General features: G+C 40.2%; 1 protein-coding gene across 2 annotated transcripts in view; it reads right to left on the bottom strand.

The window, feature by feature from the left end:
• The window catches only part of dab1a (DAB adaptor protein 1a), a 255,652-nt gene that overhangs the window by 214,605 nt on the left and 16,020 nt on the right, over window positions 1-25,027 (bottom strand). Inside the window, exon 1 of one of the 2 annotated variants that reach the window (XM_026158482.2) lies at window positions 7,842-7,956. The exons of the other annotated variant lie outside the window; for it this stretch is intronic. The gene's annotated coding sequence lies outside the window, so the exon portion shown is untranslated. Of the gene's footprint in view, window positions 1-7,841; window positions 7,957-25,027 lie in introns of those variants that run through there. 2 annotated transcript variants of the gene reach the window in all.

Here is a 25,027-nt window from a genome sequence, read left to right as displayed (position 1 = left end):
TAACACTGTGAAAACCACCCGACCGTCACATTTTGAATGACACACCTAATGCTGCCCTGCACCTTCCTCTCTTATATTTCTACTCTTCCTTATAAGCAGTAATGAAAACCCATTAAACTGCTTTGGACTGCAGTCTCTTCCTTTTTCCAGGCTGATAAAGAAGACGCACAACTCTGAGTTGGTTCCTGGGGCCATGGTCGAGTGAGCTGCACTCAGACACCTGCTGCTCATTAACGACAACAGGCAAAGGTGACCACTTCAATCAGGATATTAAGACTGGGAATGAAATGGGCAGAGAAGGTACATCGGGGGAGGACAAAAAAAAAATGGAGGAGACGATTGAGTGTTTTTCTTTGGCTTTGTGCCCAGATGCGGTGTTGTGTCCCTCACCCAAGCTCAGCTGCAAATTTCCTAGCATTCAGGTGTGTGTGCACGCTTGCCCTGTCCACCTGACATCTCTTAACAGTAATAATGTATTCCCTCCTATTAATATGTTATGGATCAGCGAGTGTATTATCGATCGGCCAGCTCAGCTATATAGTTACCCTGGTCCGCTGCGCCCTCCACTTTCTCTCTTCACCACTGAGGTATCTCCTGTGTTAAACCTCCTGATAGAATACCCTTTGTCTTACAACCTTTCCTCACTACTTTTCTTCCATTTAATTTTTTTTTTTTTTTTTTTTTTTAAACAGGAACTCAGAAGTGCACACTCATCGTACTTATCATCTTGCATAAGCACTGATCAATAAACAGGTAAAAACAACATACTCTTGACCTTTGCGCTTGTGGGCATTGCACTAAAAAAAAATCTACCAACTGATGATTCAAGGAATATAATAATGATGAAATTTACTGGTTCCAGCTCAAACCAGAAGAGTTTGGTGCCTTAAAAAAGAAATCTATATTTGGATTGAGTACCATTTGTTTACCAATCATTGTTCACTGCTTGGACTGACAACATACAGGCATCATCTTGGGTTCAGATTCCGATTTCATAGACTTAACTGAAAAAATGAATCTACAGGGTGGACCATTTATATGGATACACCGAAATAACATGGGAATGTTTGGTGATATTAAAGTCCTGTTTGTGGCACATTAGTATATGTGAGGGGGCAAACTCCTCAAAATGGGTGGTGACCATGGTGGCCAATTAGAAGTCGGCCATCTTGGATACAACTTTGGTTTTTTTCAATAGGAAGAGGGCCATGTGACACATCAAACTTATTGGTAATGTCACAAGAAAAACAATGATGTGCTTGGTTTCAACGTAACTTTATTCTATCATGAGTTATTTACAAGTTTCTCTTTGTTCACAGCCATTGATTGACATGTCGAAGAGGTTAACACGTGAGGAGCGGATCGAAATCGTGTTGATATCTGGTGAACGCAGTAACCAGGTCATTGCAGAAGATTTCAATGCAAGACACCCTATGAGACCACCCATCTCCCATGCTACAGTTAGCAAACTGCTTGCTAAGTTTCGTGAAACTGGTTCAGTGTTGGATTTGCCAAAATGTGGACGCAAGAAAACTGTCACTAATGAAGAAACATCAGTGGCTGTCCTAGCTTCATTCAGCAAGAGCCCACAGCGTAGCACTCGCCACATGTCACTGGAGAGTGGCATTAGTCGAACATCCCTTCGGCGGATATTAGCTACTCACAAATGGCACCCTTACAAACTCTAACTACTGCAGCATCTCAACGAGGACGACCCAGATCGGCGCACAGAATTTGCAGAATGGGCAAAACAAAAATTGGAACAGGACCCTCAGGTCACGCAGAAGATTTTATTCAGTGATGAGTCAAACTTTTATGTGAATGATGAAGTTAACAAACAAAACCACCGCTATTGGTCTGACACTAACCCACATTGGATCGATCCCTCCAAGACTGTTGGAACAACAAAAGTGATGGTTTGGTGTGGTATATGGGGTACAACGATAGTGGGTCCATTCTTCATTAATGGAAACCTCAAGGCCACTGGATATTTGAAATTGCTACATGATGATGTGTTTCCCTCTGTATGCACTGAAGCTGGCACGTTCCCTGAGTTTTTCCAGCAAGATGGTGCACCACCACATTATGGGTGCCAGGTCCGAGCATTCCTAGATGAACAGTTTCCTGGAAAGTGGATTGGTCGTCGTGGGCCAGTTGAATGGCCCCCAAGGTCTCCCAATCTGACCCCCTTAGACTTTTATCTTTTTGGTCATCTGAAGGCAATTGTCTATGGTGTGAAGATAGGAGATGTGCAGCACCTGAAACTACGGATACTGGATGCCTGTGCTGGCATTTCTCCTGCGGTGTTGCTATCAGTGTGTGAAGAGTGGGAGAAGAGGGTGGCACTGACAATCCAACACAATGGGCAGCACATTGAACACATTTTATAAGCGGTCAGAAACTTGTAAATAACTCATGAAAGAATAAAGTTACGTTGAAGCCAAGCACACCATTGTTTTTCTTGTGACATTACCAATAAGTTTGATGTGTCACATGGCCCTCTTCCTATTGAAAAAACAAAAGTTGTATCCAAGATGGCCGACTTCTAATTGGCCACCATGGTCACCACCCATCTTGAGGAGTTTGCCCCCTCACATATACTAATGTGACACAAACAGGACTTTAATATCACCAACCATTCCCATTTTATCAGGGTGTATCCATATAAATGGCCCACCCTGTACATTAATCAATATTTGTTTAGCTGGTGAAAAATATCAGTAATTAAGACAAAAAAAAAAAGAGAGCAGCCTTCATCATTTGTATATGGTGTAAACTCAAAAGAGAGGGAGAGAGTTATAGTTAATAGTTAACAGTACACATTTACTGCTTGTAATCTATCAATGAAGCTTTGTTTTAGACAGTAGGTAAAATGAGCAATTCAATGAAACGTATCACAATTACCTGTGTAAAAAGAAGACAAATAATCAAAATGTTAATTAACAGTGAAAATAATGACTAAAAATATCCCTATATTAATTATTATGTAAAGAGAAAAATTCTCCTATAATAAAGAGAAGTATACTCTGCCAATACTGTAAACATCTCCTCTCCAGAAAGAAGACAGTATATGTGTTCACTGACGCAACTAACACAACATATTCCAACACCATAATTGATGTTTACGTTTCTACTGCAATGCATTTCACTTACACACTCCTTTGGATCAGTCTGAAAATTAAAAAAACAACAACAAAAAAAAAACAATTAGCGTGCATATTTATTGCTGCACCAACATTATTTCTAAACGTCAGTCTCGGAGGGAAGCCAACCCTCTGTTTTCTATTAACAGGTTTTGTTCTGCTCCAATAGTACTTTTCTAAAAGTCAATGCTGGCTCAAGGAGTCCAGAGCAGAAAGTTCTCAAACTTATAAACAGTTCTCACAAGTAGAAATGTACAAAGCACTCGAGGTTAAACAATTATTGCATTACATTTAGAGAATGGACCAGCCGCAGACTGGAACTGGACAATTTGCAGTATTCTTTTTTTGTACCAATACCAGCACCTCTCAAAATATGGAAAATGAGACCACACTTCATCTATATACAGTGGTCCTTCACTATAACGCGGTTCACCTTTTGCAGCCTCGCTGTTTCGCAGATTTTCTTTGTGCAATTATGCACAAAAATAAATACTTTTAACAGCACATTGTGTTCTGCGTCATGATTGGCTGTAGACCACTGTCAATCAATCTCCTCCATGCTGTGTCTCCTGTACAGTACAGAATGTGTTCTGCTTGTCAAATTTACATAAATCTTCAATTGCCAAAATTCTGCTTCTGAAGTGCTGTACTGCATGTTTATATGTTTTGTCCCCAACGAACACAACAATTTCGACGAAACGTTTTGCAGCATCAAAGGCACCTGCGATAGCACCAAAAGGGCAGAGGAAGATGCTAACCATCTCACAAAAAGTTGGACATCTGGACATGCAGAAGTTACTGTATTTTTGGGATTATAAGGCGCATTAAGCGAAACAAAACAGTCAGATAAGTCATACTTTACTCAACTCATTCTTTTTGCTTCCTCTACTTCCATATCATTGATTCATTAATGTTGAATACTCTCTCAGCTGCTCTATTCCCATGTTCTGGACCTGAAAACAGGGTTTGATCTTTGTTTCATTGTATAATACTGGACTTATTTTTCTACCAAGGTTTGAACTTTGAGGGTGTTTAAACAAGAGAGAAAAGTGTGAAAATGTTCATGCCTGTCTGAGAAAAGTGTATAAAGTGTGTAGTGAGGGGTTTTATAGCCTTAAAACATCTATAATAATTGTAAAAAATAAAGCTGGCTACTTCACGGATTTCACCTATCGGGGGTTATTTTTAAAACGTGACTCCCGCTATAAACGAGGGACCACTGTATAGCATTATTTTAAGGCTTTTTTAAATGCAACTTCAATATCTGTAAACTCTTTGCCACCTACCTTGGGACATTACAGTTTTCAAAATACATCGAAAAGAAATCTAAACTCATAACCATAAGCTATTAAACTGCATCACTCCCATACACACACCAACACACTTCACGCACACCAGGACCCATGACATTCATAAGAGGAAATGAAAAAGAGCTTTGTCCTGTCCTGGGCACTGCCATGCAAGACAGTGATTGTGTTGAGTCAATGTGATTACCTGGGAGTCACTCTCTGGAGGGAAACGCTGCTGAGTTATCACAGTCTTATTATTCCCAAACTAATATCATAGCCTGCCAATCACTTGCTTGCCTTTCTTAACCACATGCTGACAGGTGTGGTGTTGCACACATACTGTATGAGAGGCATAAACACACATAGACAGGAGTACTTTTAAACCGAAATGCATCCATATAGATCTGCACATGGTGAGAAGTAATAGAATGCGCAGAGAATGAATGAATGCACCCAGACACACGTACAATCACTCAACCACACAGGCTGCAAGCCAGCAGACATTCACACGCAAACTTCCTCAAAGGGCCCCAGGGTGAGGAGAATCGTCCTCTTCATCTGAAGTAGGGAGGAAGCCCATTGGCCAAATTAGATTGTGCCATTTCCTGACGGAGTTAAGCATCAATCTGCAGCACTGTGCAGTGATTCGCAGTGACCTTGGCCTATCACAGCACAGTGTCTGGGAATGCTCAGAGAGGCTCTTAATCAGACCTGGAGGACATGGGGCCTATGATGACATTACTCAGCCTTTATCTCTCTACACACGTCCCACTGTTTCTCTGTATGTCTGTCTCCCAATCTGCCTATTCCATTCGTTGCCTCTCAGCTCCAGGATGAGGAGGTGGCTCTACAGCTCAAATGGACGCTTACTTAACCTGACCTCTGGATGTAATCCTTGTCCATTGATCCAATTCTACGCTGAGCGTTTGCCCTCACAATGCTGACCAAACACAGAAAACGTTTGCCCTTTCGTATCAAATCTGACCTATTTCACTCATTCCACTCAACAGGTACATCAACAGGTCAGTTTCTGCATCCCGTCCAGCATCCATCCTCAGACAACACATGCATAAAGGACCATCCCTTAAGCAATACACACTCATCCTCAATCCAGGGCTACTGCAGGCCATATGTGAATGATGAGACTGTGCTGAGATGGAGATAAATGAGCCTTCATTACAGCCATGATAGCACAAAGCAGCACCAGAGAGAGGGATGGAAGAAGAGAAGCTTTCTTTTTTTCATCTCACCCTTCCCTCATTTACCACGACCAAGGTTCTTAACACATAAAGGACACAAAAGGACACAGTACATTTGATAAATATGTGCATTCATAGAGCCGTCACCTATATATACACATAAATACCATAAAAAAATGTGCATTTATATTGCTTATTTATGCGCCTTCACATGTATTTACAGTTCTTTAAAGCAAATTTCATCCATAGAGTCTATATAGCAAACGCCTACGTGGTAAATGGAATTCTCTGTCAGGACCTATCAAGGAAAAGCTTTGCCTTCACATGGATAACACACTTCTGCAAACATACACACATTTGTGTACGCATAACTTTCTCATTCCCACAGCCATGCTGCATGCCAAATGAATACAGTAAAAGCATACCGTTTTAGGTACATTTGGCCCATTTGATGATTGAAAGAGATTTGTAAAATCCAAGATATAAAAAGCCTGTCTCTTTGTTGGCAGACAGTGTAAGGAGAATGTAATTACATTTTTCCTCTCTTGGTTTAACAAATGATGTTCTGCTGTACGAAGGGTACAAAGTTATGAGAGCTGCACAGCACCTGTACGCACATTCAGACACACTTGTACACAGAAAATGTAGCACAACAAACAATGTGATATTACAGCTGCCAGTACAACACAATAGACCTCTGTTTTTTTTTCACACAAAGTAATATTACCACTCATATCCACTCTACATCAGCGCCAATTTTCACTGTGCCAATTTTGAGCTATAGAAATAGAGGAGCAAGCCAGAATTTTAATAACCTCAAGACTAGCAAAAGCCCAGGAGAGCGTACGTATATGTGGAAGTAGATAAGTGTGTGCCGGCTGCTGAGTCACGGATCCGTCTGAGCCAGTTCTCAATAGGTCAAAGTCAAGATGTTACCTAAGAAAGACATGATGGGTTGTCAAAAAGGAAAAAGGAAACGAAATAACAGATACTGAATGAGACCATCCTCAAGGCATGCAGACCAAGCCTTTCATTCTCCCTCATGCACCCACAGTACATGTCCCCTTAGGCCTCAAGTTCAGGCTTTGGCTGTTGAACAAACAAATGCACACACAAAAGAGACACAAAAGAAATTACTGATACACTCGACTGGCTCTAAGCCAATCGAATGACTTGCATATTCTGTCTTGGATATCCCCACCTAGCTGAGTGTACAATGTAGAAATTTAGTGCTAAAAACGTCCAAAATGAGTGATTTAACTTTTTAAAAATGAGCTTGGAGAAGAGGTTTTCTCAACATGGGCTCTGCAGCACTGATCCTGTACTGCTCAGGTGCCGCTGAGCAAACATGACAAAATGAATAAAAGGAAGGTGTAGCCAGAAAGAGAAAAAGCACCACCACTTGGCTATCCATCATGCAGCATTGCACCTTATGACTGAGGTACAGTCACTCCGCTCAACTAATCTGATATCGGCTCAAAATATTTTCAGCTTTGTACCTTTTTATCTGGCAACAAGTCCTGTAGTGAGACAATACTCTAATACATTTAATCTTTTCATAATGAACACTCCTACATATCAGTACCCCAAAAAATAACTAATACTATGATATTACTGTACAGAAGTACTAAATTACATTAATTAAAAGACGCACAGATGCTCCCAAATATCTGTGAGAGCATACTTCTCTAGCCTGCAACCTTGAGGCAGCGCCCAGCCCAAAGTGATGGATATTCTGATACAGACGTTTTTCTTGCCAGCCAAGTCCAAGCCAGTGAGAAAAAACACACACACAAACACGTCTGTCATCCTCGCTGAGCAATGGCTGGCACAACATACATCTCCCTCTCTCTCCTGTTCCATCCATCTCCAGTATTCTCCATTTATATTTCCTCTGCTCTCCTCATATCAGCATCTCTATATCTGACTTCTGTAAGGATGTATTCATCTACAACATGTCACAGAAGAAAATCTCCCTCTTAATGCTTATCTACTACTCTTACAACTCCTCTCCTGAGCTTTGTACTTCTTAGTTAACTTGAACACTTGCACTGAATTTCAGTATGAAAATAACATGCTGCTGCAAAGAAATAAAGTCTATTTAACTCATATAAGGTATCCTCTCTACTTAGTCACTCACAGCCTCCGAATACAAATTCAAACACAGAGCAGACTCTCTCTTACTCATCCCTTTAAGTGCTGACACACACCTGATGGATCCTCCGCTTAGTCCCGTTCCTCCTCCTCTGCTTTGCCACCACACCACGAAGGTCACTCCCGGCCCACTGTCGCTCTTCCTTCTCCTGTTTTCCTCTCCTCTTACTATCTGTCCTTCTCCTCCTCTCTCTGCTTTGGTCAGAAAGAGAGAGAAGAAAATCCTTCCACAGACAGGAAATCCTCAGCTAGAGACAGAGACACTTAAAGATTGTAAAGCCTAGCTGCCGCTGAAATACACAGGAGCTGCTGACTGACTGAGCTGTTAAAGTGCTGGAGGGAGGCTAGCGTGGCTACGATACGGTCTGCACCACAGCAGTGTACAGACACATGAGCAGCCAGAAAGCTCAGAGAGTCGCTAGCTCAAAGCTCACCGCAGCAGAGCTCCGAGTCAGCAACCTAGCCCCCCACCCTCCCCTCCCGCCTGGCTCACTCTTGCTCTGCCGCTGCCCCCCTCCTTTCCTCTTGCACAGTTACCACATTCCACCTAATAGCAGAATCCTCTCTTCCTCACTTTCTTCTTCATTTAACTAAAGTATACATCACTCTCATCCCCAGCTCAGGCATTTCCCTTCAATCAGACAAGAAAATCCTGCAGCTGAGATGTAGGTAAAATCTTATCTTCTCACTAATATATCTTCAAGGCAAGATTGTGTTAGTGAACACAGGATGAAAAGGACACCTTAAAAGCACCAAGAAGAAAGTCAAAAACCTGTTTCTCTCTTTTCTTCTTTCGGCTCCTCCCTTTAGGAGTTATCACAGTCGATGATCTGCCTTCATCGTACCCTATCCCCAGCATCCTCTTCTGTCACACCAATCCTCTCCGTGTCCACCTTTACTAGATCCATGAATTTTCTCCTTGAATTGTTTACCTCTTTTCCGCATGTCTGGCTAACTTTGTCTCTGAACTACTCAACCTGAGTTGTCCCTCTGATATATTAATTTCTCCTCCTCATCCCCAATAAAAATCTTATCACCTTGACCATTTTGTAAACCCTCCCTTTCACTGTTGCTACAATCCTTCAGTCAAATGTGTTTAACTATACATTTTGTTTCTTTTTGAAACAGCAACATGCACCTACCAAGCAATCATCTCATGCGAACATGTCCATAAGACCATTTTCACTCTTTTGCTAAAGGTAAAATAAAGATTAAGTTCAAGTTTGGGAGTTTTAGTCACCTCTTCAAGTGATTTTACGCTCTTACTTTGTTCTCTTTTTCTCTACTATAATGATTACTTGTCAGTGAGTGAAATTTTAGTTGGAATAAAAACCTGCAGACTGTGGGCTGTCTATTGATTGTGAAGTTCTCTGTCTGCCTTTAAAGAAATAAAAAGACATTTCATTTAAACTTGGCCAGTAACCCCTTCAAGTTAGTTTCCTTCCAACTGCTATTTTGTAAACATGTTCTGAAAATCTCTTCTTACAACTTGCACTTGTGCATTTGTAATGTGCGCTGGATCTTCTTCAGTGTGTCGAAACAGCAACCAATCGACTTCACTTTGGGGAAAAGTAGAAAGTTGAGTGGAGCCAAATTTGGCAAGAAGGTCAGTTGGTGAGTGAAGATTCAATTGGTGCGGCCAATGGAAGCATGTAATGCCACTCTTTGAGTTAAAAATGCTCCGTCAGATGTCTCATAACAATACAGTAAACCCTTTGGGCATCAATTCACGGTACATAACCCAGTGCATGTCAAAAATTGATGAGCATGCTTCTGAATGATGTTTCACTAAAATCTTCTGTTTGATCTGACACCAATATCAGCAACAGTCTTAACAGCATTACAGTTGTGTCAAGAAGATGCTGCTAAAAAAGTACTGCCCAAGCAGACTACCTGGAAGAAGAGATCAGCCAGATCTAAATGAGACAAGATTTTCATTTTTTATGGGCATACTTGTAGAACTGTATGATCACAGCTATTTGTCCATACCCCTAGCTGATTTCTACCAAATATTTTTTATACAAAGACAGAGATACAGAGATGAAAAAAAAAAAACCAAAACAGTTCTGTTCAGCTCAGATACTCTTTTTTTTTGCTTACCTTTTAACACAAATAAGCAACATACAGATCACAAAAAACCATATACAGTCAAGAAGACAGCAATAAAAGAGGGACACAGTGGCCCCAGATTAATCTAAATCCACACACCACCACCTTCACCCCCACTATTTATCATTTAAAGTATTCATCCTCTCCAAACCTAATGCCCTGACAAAGACAAGCTTATTCAGCCCTCCTTAACACACAGATTAGCCACAGACAGACTACACACACTGAGACCCACATAGTGGAGTGGAAAGAGATGAACACATAAAGAGTGGGAGGGGAAGTCAAGTGGAGCATTGCCCATTGGGGAAAAAAAGAGCAATCCAGGAAAAAGAGACTGCAGTCACTGTATCAGAAAGGCTCACTTTGGACAGGTGTTGGAAAATCAATAATTTACCAAAATTCTGTCTGTTGTTATGACAGGCACTAAGCAGTGCAGTACAAAATAATACTGCAATATCTTTTGTTTTTAGAGTCACAATGTCAATTATGACATCATACATTTAACACCATTTCAAGGCAGGAAACACTATTTGAGGCTTTGAGGACACACAGTGACTACAATTTAATTTAAACCTCAAGTGGTAACATTGTGGTATATGACTTCAGTCTTAAGTAAACTAAATGATTGTTTCTTACTGACTGAAATAGCATTTATTTTGGAAACTAATTGATAGTCGCTTTAGCCAACACAGTGAACGCTAATATTTATGCCTAAAAACAGCAGTTCTTTAAAACGGACATCTAGACATCACAGAAAAAGTAAGCATGCCATGCTACAAATACTGGCTCGTCTATACATTTGTTCATTTCCTAACATGTCCCAGCCAAGTTGCACACACGTAATTTTTGGACGATTTGGGGAGAATTAGGTCAGAATATTTTCCACAGCTCTCACATGTTGCACACAGTCGGTCCGCTTTAGACAAATTCGCACCACTGGGAATACTATGTGCAGTTTAAACAAGGTAGCTGCCTGGGTAGATTGTGCAGGACACACGGCACCCACTCTCTTAATGTAAATGCAACACTCGGACTATCAGTTGCAATATTCTTCGCAATCTAGCATAACACTGCACTGAACATTTGATCTGTCACAGGCATCTCTGTGGCGTAGGTACTATAGACAGAATGAAAGATGGACACAGACATCAAGATGTCAGCCACTGGTTTTGAACTTCAAGCTTCAACCTTAGTGTTTTGGAATCCTTTTTACTTTTTGGCATCATGGAGTGCTAAATAACGCTAACTTGGTAGGCAAGCTGCCTTAATCAACTATACAGGTGCAATGCAAAAACAGAAATATGACCTCATTAGTGTTGAGTGACAGACTTATAAATTACTAGATTTAGATATTTCACTCACTAAAACTGCTGCACTTCTTGGACGGTGTAGCGCTCACACTAAGCCATATTGTGTACCAGATAATTCCAGATAAAAATGCTCCAAAAGGCACCAACAGCATAAACACAGCAAAGAGGTCCAGTTTAATAAGTTAATAGTGGAGGCGAAATCTGGGAGAAGCTGATCAGCTTTAGGTATCTGAATTGGCACACCTATCAATATGGCTATCCCCCTAGAGGCCAAATGAGGCTGTAAATGACCTTTTTTTAATGCTGTACAGTTGGGCATTTTAATTTGGGTGTTTATAGAGATTTGGAGTCAGCCTCAGTTGGCACCTAGAGGAACGGCAGTTTTTGCCACTTAAGCATTAGCTTAATTTTTTAGCCCTGGAGATCCCCCATTTGGTAAGCACTGCAGCGAATGTATGAAAGCAGCTTTTTAGTGTGAATATGATAATTAAATAAAATGCAAAACATATTTTTATTAGTATTTTGTTTGGTTTTTTTTTTTAAACATAATTACTTTTTAAAAGCTTTCCGAGCAAGTGAACAGCACCTCTCATCTGTTGTTGGGCTCACATCCGATTGAGTCTCCATAGGAAACACTATAAGCAGGGAAAGCCACTTTTCATGGGAGCAGAGAGAAAATAAAAAACTCATAAAGAGTCCATCCCTGAGCCCTGCCGGCTTGTAGAACAAACAGCTAAAAGGATATGAAATAAAGCCTTCACTCAGTCTTCTCTAAAAATTTCTTCCAGCCCTCTCTACCCTTTCTCTGTCTCTCCATCAGTCTGACTGTGCTTTCAACCCTCACTCTCCTCTCTCATCTGAACAAGGACATTCAGTACATCACCACAAAAAAATGTCATCTCCATCTCCATCTCTACTCACAGCTGTTGCTATGGTCACAGCAATAAACCTGACTGTGCTGCCTCACTCCAAACTGAATGAGTGCTTATATAGGATGTGCTTCTGCCCTTACATGTGTCAAAACTATGAGAAAACAAACATGTATGCACCTGCATCGTTCTTCGATGGAGACCAAACTGTTATGAGGAACCACTTGAGCAGTCAATTGACAGCTGTCGAGTGTTGCCATAGGGGCAGATTGATAAGCAAGCGTGTTAACTGGCATTTGACATAGAGGAGATAGATTACGTTTAGGTAATGACTAGCTGAGTGGTATTTAGATGTGGAATGCTGTTCCATCTCCCTGGCACTGTCACATGCTCATTAAGAGCATTAGAGCATGTCATTAACATACACACATACGCTCACTAAAGCGTAACATTAAATAGATTTAATTATTTAAGTTTCTGAGTCTCTGAATAACGACAACAAGCTCACAGTGCATTCAACTTCCAAACAAATGACTCGTCAGTACATTTCTAATTAGTGCAGAGAAGAGGAAAAAGATTGGTATTAACCTGGGCTTACTCATTCTGTGTGTGTAAAATGTGTGCGCATATGTGTGTGTATTCATTCTCAAGTAATTATATTTCCAGGCAGTGCTGAGTAGAGAGGGGCAGGACTGTGTGTATATTCCATTCGGCTTATCAGACGTGTCCAATCCTGAGGTAGATCAGATCGAACAGTAAAAGCTCATTAATTACGGATGGTTGCTGAGCGACAGAGAAAAAAGGCAGTGAAGGGGGGGTGAAGAAGCAAGGTGAGGGGACAGATGGGTGAGAAAAAGAGGGTAACATGCAGTACTGGAATGCTGAAGCTGAGATATAATAATTAGAAATAGTGTTCTCATCGTCCTCTGGTTTGAGGAGTCAGCAAGAACCACTTTGGAGATCAAAGGTTAAATGTTGCCAGTCATCTCTGTTGATGGAGGTAGAGACTAAACGCTGTGTGATCCTTTCCAGCATATGAAGGAGGATCACACAGCATACACTTAAAGAACGTCAGATTTCAAGAAAATGTTGTTATACAGAAAACTGCATTTGTGGAAGATATCCTTGAAATAAAATTTCAGCTGAGTTTCACTATAAGATTATACTTCTGCAAATTTGCAAAATCATGCAAATTCTTTTCTTAAGAGAACATGATTATCTGAGAAACGGCGATTTGTGAGTCCTGTTATGATGCCAGGGATGAACCCAGCCTCTAATAGGTAATACATTTTAAAATGTGTGTTGTGATTTTTAAAGGATAACTAAATGTTACTTACCATTTTTTACTAAATGCAGCAGTTATTTCAGGTTAAGAATAATACACAGCCTATCCAACCAAATAGGAAAAGGGACATAATGTTAATGGTAACCAGGAAAGAAGAAAACACTAATCAATTTTGACTTAAATGATTTATAAGCTTTTTGAATCTGTTGTAATATAATATTTAAAACCCCTTTTCACCTACTGCTTCTGCATATAGGCACAGGTTTACAACATTACAGCTTCATTAATGGCTCAGTCTAGAGTACCAACACAATCGATATCTTTGCCTCATCGAACACAGCACTACACATATCACTCCCTTGTATTGCAGCTAGTAATAAGACATTACCCAACAACTATTTGGTTTGCAGGAAGGTAACAAACTGTTTCTTACATATTAGGGTGTTTTTGCTGTATGTGGCTGGAAATAGTAGTCAAAATTACTACGCATCTGAAATTAGCCAAAAGGCAAAGTCATTTTGGTTCTTTACCCTCCAGCAGTTATTTTCTACCTGGTTCTAAATCATGAATTCTGGTCAGTATGAGGATTTCCAACAGCTCTTCCAAACCATCTGTGTATAACTGTCACTGCTTACCAGCCTGACACTATTATATGCCTTTTACTATACAAACTATTCAATAATTTCCTGCTTTTTACACTTTTATTGCTCCACATTATTAATTTATATATTACAGTTTACAGAGGACCTACTCACACACATGATAGGAGCAGCACAGTGTAAGAATTAGCAGTAGTTTCCCTGCAGCTGGTCTAATACACACACAGAAACAGACATGTACAAACACAAACATTTGGACCCATGTACCTCAATTTTCCATTAGCTGGTCAGACCACCTCCTAAATGAACAAACATAGCAGATGATGAGCTGCTGCAGCAAATGCATATATATATATATACACACACACAGCACGTGAACATGAACACATAAATGGCAGTACATAAACCAATTCCTATTCGTCACACCCACCTACAGACCAGAGATAATCATAAAAAGTAATTGGTACACACTCTTGAATATATTAGTCCTTGATTTGGGCTCCATTGAACTCCCACATATTCATTCCACGAACTGCCAACATGGCAAAGCGTGCTGCTCAACATTTGCATCTTCCCCTGAAATTTACCTTAGGATTTTTATATTGCAAAAATATAGATAATAATAATGTCTTTTAATGGCTTTAGTGAGTATTGTCTTTTTGCGTCATGCTCTTGTATAAATGGATCTGATATCTTAACATTTTCTTCGTCTACTAACTGTTGTAGATTAATGTATCACTGTTCTGATTAGTCAGGAATATGAAACTGTAATGGTTTAGAGTGTGGTGCATCATTTTCATTCAGCCATAACATGCATATGATGGCGACTCCTCACAGTGTGGGCTGTGGGCTGTATGCTTCTTTGGAAATTATATGAGGCACAAAATCCAAAGGTCTGCACAAGCAGCCAATTGACAATCAAGTCACAAGTGAAAGTAAAAGTATAGTAGGCTCTCCAAGTTTTCCCTCCAGCTACCTTACTGGTAAGGTTTCTATACTGGCGGTCTAGGGTATCATTCACCTGCTGCTTTAGACTGAATCTTATCCTATATAGTCTAATCCCACCATCTTAGACGGCAACAGCAGTTCTTCATCTTCCCTGGAGATCCAATGGAAATTGGACGGCTGCTCAACAAGAACATGCAGAGGATGGGGAACAGGTATGTGTGCTGTTCATAGTAGCTGCAGTGCACATATGCACCTCAATTTTCTCTGACTACTTGGACACGTACATCATATTCCATTTTGGTGCTGAACAATAGGGAAAAAATCTGCATGTTTCATTAATGCGTGTCCACACCGTGTAAAATCTGAGGTAAATTAGTCATATTTTGCAGGGAATGTTCTGAAGAGAATCACAGCACAAAGGAGGTTGAAAAAAAGGCTACAAAGCTACAATAGCATCCATTTATTTATGTCAATTCTACCCAGGCATCATAACACATTGCCCAATGATATATTGATATTTTAAAATGCTATGTGCAGCAGATTTAAGTACCTCTCAGCAATAACTCCCCAAAAGAGCATCTCTGTTTCCCTCTATTTAATCTCCTCCTTCCTCCCCCTCCTCCACTCTTTTTCCCAGTGCCTTCTGCGATGTCTGGGTGTCATTAATCTGATGGTACTGGAGTGGTACCCATTACAGTCGCAACACCTCAAAGACTAAGGAACTGGTTGTGGACTTCGGGAGGTCCAGAGAAGGTCCACTGCCGGTTCAGATAGAGGGGGAGGAGGTGGAGGTGGTCAACAAGTACAAGTACCTCGGGCTGTGGGTGGACAATAAACTGGACTGGTCATGCAACACAGAGCACCTGTATAAAAAAGCCCAAAGCCGACTGTACTTCCTCAGGAGGCTGAGGTCTTTTAACATCTGCAGGAAGCTCCTGAGGATGTTTTACCAGTCGGTGGTTGCTGGAGTACTTTTCTATGCTGTGGTGTGCTGGGGGAGCAGCACAGCAAAGAAGGACTCATCCAGGCTGGAGAAACTGATCAGGAGGGCTAGCTCTGTGGTCGGCATGAAGCTGGACACTCTGGTGACAGTGGCAGAGAAAAGGACACTAAAGAAACTGATGGACATTATGAACAATGCTGGGCATCCTCTGCACACGGCCATAAACAACCAGAAGAGTCTGTTCAGTGACAGGTTGCTTCTCCCAAAGACAAGAACTAACAGACTTAAAAACTCCTTTGTCCCACACGCCATCAGACTGTTTAACTCCTCTCTGGAGGGGAGAGGGAGGGGAAACAGGAGGACAAAGGAGGGGGGAACAACTAAGCTGTAGTGCCTCTTCACCTCACTGTACAATACCTTGTGCAATACTTTTTGTAAATAGTCAACAGTGCAATAGACTCAATACTTGAAATGTGCAATTCACTTGTATTTTTATTTTTTATTCCTATTTATTCTATTTATCCCCTTTGTATATTTTATTTATATTTGTTTCTGTATTTATATGTGTGTGTGTGTGTGTGTGTGTGTGTGTGTGTGTGTGTGTGTGTGTGTGTGTGTGTGTATATATAACAATTCTGTAACTGTAACTTCGGTCGTTGCTGTGCTTTTTTTGGAAATCGAATTTCCCAGAGGAATCCACCCGAGGGATTAATAAAGTTCTATCTTATCTTATCTTATCTTAAATCAATGACTGATACATGGGGGTGTATGTGTGTCTGCATAGCTTAAAAACAAAAAAAAATGTAAAAAAAAAAATTCCAGCAAAGATTTATATTGTGATGTTCACTGTCTTTTGATTCCTCTCTGTGCTTTGCTGATGATCTTACACTACAGGAGGGCCTAATGAGTTGATGTGCCCTCATGAATAAAGCAAGAAAACCTGCACACACATATGTATGTGCATGGACATACACACAAATGACTCAGACTGTTTGTTTTAAAAAGTGAACAGTGTGATAAATCACAAATGCTGGTTAGAAGTAAATATTTGCATGTGCTAATTGGACTCATTAATGGCACAGATATGGGGGGGTGGGAGGGTGGGGGTAGGGAGCGAAAAGAGATGAGTGACTACTTAAATATACACCACTGATCAGCTATCTAATTGGAGCTTTGTAATGCACACACACACACACGCACACACACGCAGCACTGTTTGTGCACTGGTGTGTCAGGCTGTAGGAGAGGAATGACTAATACCTTTCTTAGACACACATGCGGACGCACGCGCTCGCACACACTCCGGCAAAGGCTCTTCACTGAACCCCCGTCTGCAAAGAGGCTTTCAAGTAAATTGAGTTTGGGTTTAGGGTCCTGTTTATATTAATGAGTCCACTGCCGGTTGAGTTAGGCCCACTGCTCTGTGTTATTACCTGCTTGATAATGAATGCCAGCTTGACTAGCAGCACTCAATGGAGGCTGCCTCACATAGCAGATAATGCTGCAACTTGCCACTGGCTTGCAAGAATAGATTAGCTGCAATCTCCCAAGACTAGAAAATGATAGCAAATAGTAAATGTGGGCATTTACTGTGTAACCCCTTGCACCTTCAAAGACTTTTACAATTACTATATACAAGACCTTGATCAAACAGCATTAGCAAATAATTGAACACATTTGTTTCAACCATCTGGAAATTGCAGATTGGTGGAATCTTTCTCCACGGGACAGTACAGCGAGTTTAAACTATTTTAGAGGTAATTTGGTAAACATTTTGGTAATTACCTTTTCCCACTATGGAAAGACCCTAACTGATATTATCTAATAGGCTATAAAAGCACAGCTATTGTTAATAACTAATATTAACAATCCCTTATGATTAAGCACCTGGCAACAGTGGGAAGGAAGAACTCCCTTTCAATAAACAGAATATCTAGAAGATCAGGGAGTGACAAGTATTTTTTTTCCAACCAGCTGTGGGGTGAGGAGAAAGATTTATCTAAAAAAAAAAGTAAAAAGGATCCATGAACAACACGTTGGTCATAATAAACAGCTGATGCAGCTTAAATTAAGTAAACTATTTAAAAAAGATGGGCATTTTTAGCCTGCCCTACACTAGTGGCCAATGTGGCAGGCACACAGCAGATGTATAGAGCAGAGTGTTTAGGAAGAGCACTCTATTATGTGGATGGTTATGAAGATGGCACTTAAAGGAATCAGCTGATCATCAGCTCATCTAGATGGCACAAACGACTTCATGCTCCTGCTTAAGACCCATACTATGAGCTCCATTTTAGCGTTTTAATTAAACCACTGGGCACAATAAACTGTGGCTTTATTCTCTCTGTACTCACTGTTTCTCAAGTGGAAAAATGTGCTGCAACATTGTTGTAGCAACTGCTCTTTCCACCCATATGTTTAGAGAATAACAAAGTCTTTTCTCAGTACAGTTGAATGTTACTCTAGAAAAAAAATGAAACCTAGGGGGAGAAAAGTGAAGTAGCACTTTGATTCCAGGGACTTACTATGTATAAATATACAACATACATCTTACCAGGACAGCTGTAGACAAAAATGTCAATGCCTCCTACAAAGGATTGCAACACTGCACAGTTTCTTTTATTTTACAGGCTCAAAAGAATAAAAAAAATCAAAATATGTCTTTACACTCCCAAGGGTAGTGCCGTGTTTTTCTATGAATGCAGTTTGATAGTGAACCAAAAGCCAAGGTTATAGCAGAATAGTGGTTCAAAACATATCTGCATGCTATGGATGACAAACAAATCAGCTTTAATCCACATTTTTGTACACCACACTAAGAACAATCGCAGTATGTAGACAGCCATAAAAAGCATGTCAAGCAGATATTTTTGAAAGTAGTCAGTATGATGGACAGAGGTTGGTGGTTGTCATTTTCATGAATTCCATTTGTTCTGTCTTTCTTGACAAGAATTTCATATCCAAGCCCCTGGAGTCACTTTTTTTTACATTTCTGTGAACTGCATGAATTCACAACCAAATCGAAAACAGCCGGCTGTGTGTGGCTACTAATAAAAAGCTGGGTTGTAACCCAGAACTTTTGCCTTTTATTTTACATCAGCTGGTCATCTAATAAAACAGAAATGCCATGAGAATGAATCTTTAAAAGGTTAGAGTGCAAGGCAGAGGCTCTTCATAAAGCTCGTCTGACTTGGAGTTCAGCCTACAAGCTGAAAATGTTGTAAGCCAGGTGGGATGATTTTTTTTTTCCTGTTGTAGTGAGCTGTAGTAAGAGTAGCCTATAGCTGGATGTTTGAAAGGCTACTAAAGTCTGTCTGCAGCTGCAAACAGTGAAATCCACAAGCTTTGCTCAGCATGAACAGTCAACATTCTTCATGTGTAGCGATTGTGAGTACGGTACCCTGCGGGTATTACATTGAACTGGCCTCTCAGTGTGTATATGTGTGTGTGTGTTGTGGCGTCTCGGTAGTCTGCTGGTTCTCTGTGAGTGAAGCTTCAGCAAGCTTTAATAATTCACCAGTCTCTTTTAGCTCCCAGACAAACTCAGTTTTCACCAACAGGGGATTCAAGGAGCAAGCACAGAGACAGCTCTGATTAACTAGAGTCCAGTCTCACTTTCTCTCTCTCTCACACACACACACACACACACACACACACACACACACACACACACACACACACACACACACACACACACACACACACACACACACACACACACACACACACACACACACACAGAAAGAGAGAGAGAGAGAGAGACAGGGGCTTCTAATACAGTTCTCTGATTTTACTACCACCAATGCTTCCTTCAACAGCAGCCCATGTAGCACCAGCAAAGAAAAATGTCATACAGTGTGGTAAGTCTGCATTTTAATGCCTGATTCATCTGAAAAGGCTGACAAAGACTGTTCTAGCTCAAAGGTTTCTCTAGACACAAACTTCTACTGCTTGAGTTAGTAGGACACTGCCATTGTTCACTCCATCCCTCAGCATTACACACAATTCAAATGAGACTCCTATTGAAAACAGCACTGACCCATTCCATGCGTGCTGTCAAATTATGTTGTTTTCCGTTAGCGGTTAATCATTATTTCCTATTATTTTTATATTACACCGAGCTAAATTTGACTCTGTCAGAGCAGCAGTTGGGATTTTTATTAACATAATTTCAGAAAGTGTTGCACGACCGTGTTATCGTTGTATCCCATCAATAACATTATCCAAATAGGGTTGAACGGGTGGAATGCAGGGCAGGCTCCATGATAATCATAACTACGACAGAGAAAGACATCAATTAACACACATTCAGGCCTACAACTAATGTATAATTACCATTCAAGCTCAACTGTGGGAGGAAATTGAGGAACCTGGAGAAAAACTAGTGAGAAACCAGAGGAGACCAGGCCTTCCAGAACATGCAAAAAGACCCCAGATGACCAGTGTATTCAAACCCAGAAGCTTTATGCTGTTAGGTGACAGTGCCCTCAGACAAACTGTATAAAATGTAAACCAGGCATAATGTTTGACGGGCAGCTACTGGAGGATTATTTTCCCCTTGGCCTTTGCTCCCACCAGTGGGATGTATCCTGTGAAGCAGGCAGCATCTGAACTTGAACACAGCAGTAAAATACTTGCTACACAGAGGTTGTTGGTAACCCCACAAATACAGGGGTTCACATAAAGTTATTTTTCCTTTCACTAACTCAGTTTATACTCTAACATTAAAATGACCCTCTGCTCTCAATTCTGTACACAGGAAACAAAAACAACCAAACTCCCAAAACCACAACATGCTGGAGGATAGAAAAAAATATGGGAGATAGAAATTGCAGAAGCTTAAAGATAGAGAGAAACATAATCAAGACTGGTGATGATTTAAAAACACAAATCACATTTTGTTTGCTTTGATTTAAATTTGACAAAAAATGTTAAGTTCTGTCACATATCTCCCAGTAATTGCTGCTCATTGCCATAATGAAGACGGGAAAATTAGCTGCACTTAAACAAGGACAAAAAACAAACAAAAAAACAACAGCAACACATCAGAGATCAAGCAAGCATAGCTCAAGCAGAAACAGTTGGCAACACGGGTAATAGTCAACATCAGACTGCATATTAATGCTTGATGGAAGCAGAAAAATATGTCAGAGCCTGAGGGGCAACCAAAACATACGATCATCCTAAGCTTTATATGCACTTAACATGATATCTGTCCCCTCCTCCCCCTTTTGTTTTCTATGGCAATATTACTATAAAATTCATGGTTTAAGCTTTTTTTTTAGTCATATAGTAAGCCCCCCAGCATCTGCATACAACAAGGTGGAAAACTACTTTTTCAAAACGACATTGCAAACATAGCTAAGCGTAAATGTTACAATAAACGTAATTAGTAGAAGGCTTGCAAAGTGATAGCTTACTAATGGAAAATAAAAGGTTGGAGGTCCATAATGGCTTACAGATCCTTGAAGGCCTAAGGCGGTCACTCCTAGGGGTGGGTTTTGATTATAGATTTATCGATTAAAATCAATTGTGGCTTGGATAACATGATATCAATTCATTAAAATCCTGAATTGATTGATTTTTAAATATAAATTTATTTTGCCCGAAACGCCAGAATCTCAGGTTAAACCTCACAAAATTTCTAAAACCACCAAACAGCTAAAACAGTATACATAATAAAATAACTGTACAAGAATACAACATACCTAATAAAATAACTTAGAGTATTGATAGCAAACACCAAATATGAATTAACAAATAACTCTCATGCTGTATTAAAAGCCAGTAAATAAAAATGCGTTTTAAGATAAGATTTAAAAAGATTTTCAGTGGGAGCCTGTCTGATGTATAGGGGTAAATTATTCCACAGCTTAGGCGCTACAACTGCAAATGCTCGATCGCCTCTATGAACCAGTCTCGACCTTGGTACAGCTAAAAGCAAAAGATCACTTGATCTAAGAGATCTAAAGGGGGTATAAGTCTGCAAGAGGTCAGACAAATACCCGGGAGCCTGTCCATTCAGGGCTTTGTAAGTTAACAATAAAATTTTAAAGTTAATTCTGAAGCGGACAGGGAGCCAATGAAGAGAAGCAAGCACCAGGGAAATGTGTTCACATCTTTTAGTACGTGTCAGAAGACGAGCTACCTTTGATAAAGTCTCACAAGTGTCAGCTTTCTTTTTATAGATATAAAAAATATAGATATGTACTGATAAGTGATCAGAATTATAATATGAGGCAAAATTTCCCCGATTCAAATCAAATCGAAACCTTGTGAATTGGAATCAAATCGATTCTAGAAATCAGTGACGATACCCAGCCCTAGTCACTCCTACACAAAGCAGTTTTTTCAGCCACATGAAGAAAAAAAGCATCATGTTGCAGGTCCATAAATATATAGAAGGTGAAGATGTTCTGCTTATGCTACATGAATTAAGTTAAACCACTGGGGCTCACTACAAATTCACAAAACAACTTAACACAATGAGTTTCTTTTAACTCTCTTCTGAATAAAATGCACAAATACACACACACACACACACACACACACAGAGAGAGAGACACACTAACGCAGAGACTTGACAGTGATCAGTATTGAAAAGGCTACATTGTAACCCCATGTCTAATTTCACAGATGCTGAACAAATTGTCCTCTAACCTAAAGAACGTGTTCGTGCGGGTGGTATAATTTGTGCGACTGCGTATGTGTGTGTTTGTTTGTGTGTGTATTCATCTCAGATTCAGACAATGAGAAAATGTCAGGGAGGCGTGACGAGAGCACAAGATGCAGGGGGAATGTCTATGTGATTGTGTCTGCTGGTACATCTTGACACTATGCAAGCCAGCGTGTGTGTACGTGCGCGTGTATGCACAAGGGTGTGGGATGTAGCCAATACAGTAGAAGAGTACATCTCTGCATTAGGCTGCAGTGCAGAAGAGCCAACATAAACAAACACACACACGCACCTCTTCAGCATTCAAAAGTCGTCACATATCTGTTTGATGCAAGCTGACAGTTTCACTTCTAAACCGATTTACAGTGAAATGACACTTACACATCCTCACTCTCTGCTACAGCAGCAATGAATAGCCAAACATGTCACTTTTCCCCCCTAATGCCAACATGCTAAAATGTACATTGCATTTGTGTGCGTGTGTACGTGCATGGGATGTCTCTCATATACTCGCAACCTACAAGTATTTGTTGCATCTCATTCAAAGAAATCCTATTTCCTCTTCCAAAATTATCCGAGTAGTTATCTGACGTGGAGAGTCATCTATACATTTCTGATATATTCATGGATATTTAAATAAAGCAGCATCATAAAAGCCCCGCAGAACTATCCAAGTGTCATAAGAGTTCCAGCTTGACTTTATTGCTTTTGTCAAATGAATGTGTGGGGAGTAGTTTCCAGCCAAATCTATTTACTCCTAATAAAAAACTATGTCAGCTCAGGAGCTTACCTCAGTGACCACAACCAGTGCAAGGTTTAACCTTATTACAAACAATAGCTCCCCGATGGATATCTAGCAGTATGTGAAACGGTACTCCGTGTGTGTATCTGTGTGTTTAAGTATGAGTGTGTGTTTAGGTTTCCTTTTTAGTGGGGGTGTATCTTTGAAAATACAACTTACACACATCAATCCATCTCCTCATAAATGGACTGTCAGAAAAAGTTGTTTTTGTTCAAAGAAAAGCCAGATAGGAAGCAGGAAGGAGGCAAATAGAAGAAAGCGTGCAGAAAAGAGAAAAGAGAGGAGAGATCAAAAAGAAACTGAGCACACAGAGAGAGCAGTGGGTCTGATTGTGCAAAGAGTTTCTCCCTGCTGGGTTTAAACCCAATCTAGAGAATGCACAGCTGCCAGAGACCCTGATAATGAAATGATTCTGACATTGTTTTGTCAAGAAAATCAGGTTCAATAATCAGATATTTAATTGTATGGAACAGATTCTGCTATGACAACTTGACTTCATAAAAAAACTATGTGCAGATTACACTAATTTGTTCATGTGTTCAGCTCACTGTTCTCCTCAATACATGATGACAACACATTGTGACAGGCTGATCTTTCCCAGCCCGTTTCCTTCCCACCCACACGATCCATCTGCAAAAAGCACAGAGGCAGTCCCTGAATGTTACAGTCAGATGACATTTATGGCATGACAGGACACTTTTAACACATTCCCCACTGTATGTGTATGTGCTTATGGGTGTGTGTTCACATTAATGCGCGCATGTATGTGCGTGCAAACCCAGGATGTGTTCCCATCTGGTTAAATGTGACATTTCCACGGATAGCGCTTCTGAGGACAAAGCCTCATTAAAGGTTATCTTTTAATTACGAGAACAACTTGGGGTCATAACGAGGTTATAATGCCCACTTCTCCCCTTGCTTTCACACACAGAGTGACACGCCGGCGTGTTAAGAGTGGGATGTTTTGTCCGACCTGATATCAGATGTGAAACCACTCAACTTTAAAGATCAATCACCACAATAGCCGTATTGTCCTTTCTGTCCTTTCTAACGTCAGTGTCCGCAAAAACATTTACAGTACACACGCACATCTATCAAATCCTCAAACTGATAAGCACATAAAGCTAAACCAAATATGGTCTAATAGTTTAAAGTAATGTCAGCTTGTGAAATAAATTCTGCTCTGTGCTTAGTGGTATCCATTGCATCACCAGACTGAGTTTTAGGCAGGAATATGAAACTGTTAGAGACAGGCTAGAGCATCAGCGTGAATGTGCTAGAGTAAGGCTGCAGCCCTTTTATCATGCAGAGTGCATGACAGACAATTACAAGAGAAAAACTGGAAACTTCAGTATGAATCTTAAGCTTTGAGAAGTATGTAAAATAAATTTGAAACCTTTCCACAACTTGGTGTCTAAAAACACTTAGTGTGCAAAGATTAAATATAAGTTTAAAGCAGAAAAGGTTATTTTCCTGATATCACAAATATATGGGCTGCTATAATTTGTTATAGACTAGCTTCGACTAAACTAAATTAGTGTGCACAAAAATCACTAATCAGGATCATAAGCACCACTCAATTTTATCTATTTATGCATTTATATTTACATAGATAAGGTATCTCCGGCATATTTCTTAGCTGAAGCACCTCTTACTCTGTACAAACCTAAAGAGCATCCATTAGCTTTTCTTACCACAGCA

This window comes from Astatotilapia calliptera, chromosome 23 (genome assembly GCF_964374335.1).
Source record: "Astatotilapia calliptera chromosome 23, fAstCal68.1, whole genome shotgun sequence".
In the NCBI taxonomy this organism is placed as follows: domain Eukaryota; kingdom Metazoa; phylum Chordata; class Actinopteri; order Cichliformes; family Cichlidae; genus Astatotilapia; species Astatotilapia calliptera.
The sequence above is the reverse complement of the archived record's forward strand: the minus strand, read 5'-3'. Positions and strand labels throughout refer to the sequence as shown.